The sequence below is a fragment of the Triticum dicoccoides genome, chromosome 3B, assembly GCF_002162155.2.
Source record: "Triticum dicoccoides isolate Atlit2015 ecotype Zavitan chromosome 3B, WEW_v2.0, whole genome shotgun sequence".
In the NCBI taxonomy this organism is placed as follows: domain Eukaryota; kingdom Viridiplantae; phylum Streptophyta; class Magnoliopsida; order Poales; family Poaceae; genus Triticum; species Triticum dicoccoides.
This window is the reverse complement of record NC_041385.1, coordinates 81,996,849-81,997,971: the sequence shown is the minus strand read 5'-3', so window position 1 is coordinate 81,997,971 and position 1,123 is coordinate 81,996,849.

The window sequence follows — 1,123 nt, the reverse complement described above, 5'->3', positions numbered from 1 at the left end:
GGGGAAGGGCCCCTGCTGGTCCCCCCTGTCTCCGCCACTGACGTTGTGGTCGGGCCTGGCCCCGGCTCAATGATCGAGAATGCCAGGGCGTGAAGCACGGTGTCGAGGATGGCTTTGGAGGCAGGCAGGCCGTCGGACCACCACGTACAGATGTTCATGGATGCGGTCATATTATATTTTTGTCAGTCATACAAAGAGCCAGACATGCTACATTCTCAAATCAAGTGTGTCCATTTAAATGTCAAGAAATTCCTTAAGAAAATTTGTTCTACAATACTCGACAGGTCTTGAAGAAATGAATCCACCACAAAAGTGGCTTTGCCACAAAGACTTGGTCGAACAATACAAGAGACACTTCTAAAATAAAATTTTAGGTTAGGCTTTTAGAATAAGCTGGGACGGGCAGCTTATTTCTACAGCCAGCCATAAGCCCCAAGAGAACAGGCCCTAATTCTAAGACTTGTAATTTAGCAGCTATGAAGAGAAAAGCACCGCCAAACACCATAAAGATGAATTCCTTTTTCAAGAATGTTGCTTTGAGTTCTCGAAGTAAAATGGGAGATGATTAGCAGCTAAGATCTATTTTGATGAACTTACTACATGTTTTTATCTTATTAGCAATCATAGAGGTAAATTTAAGCTAGTACAGTTTTTGTTTTAAGAAAAAGTTATACAAATTTAATGGCGTTTTCATAACGTGAAACCATGCCCAAATCCTGCAGCACCTGGAAGCTCATATGGGAGAGCTTGGCTACGCCAGGAGTGAAGTTCTTCCATTGGCTCACCGGTTTGGATCTCTGTTGGATGAAGGCAGAGCACTTCCACTTCTAGATAAGGAAAAAAAAAATTAAAGGAGAACGAATGAAAAAAGACAACCAAGTTGATGCGCAAAGGGCTTGCCTCCGCGACGCCTGGATGCACCGAAATGACTGCATGTGCAACTGTAGAACAAAAATGAGGCCAGGCTATGGGGTAGGGTGTGTGTGCGCGTTCATAATGGTGAGTGTATGCGCGTATGTATGAGCGCTTGCGTCTGTACTGATGTTAAAAAAATGTATATACTATGGGAACAGTGGGACTACCTCTTAAGAGAAATGTAACCAAAACTCTCTTTTCAATGTGC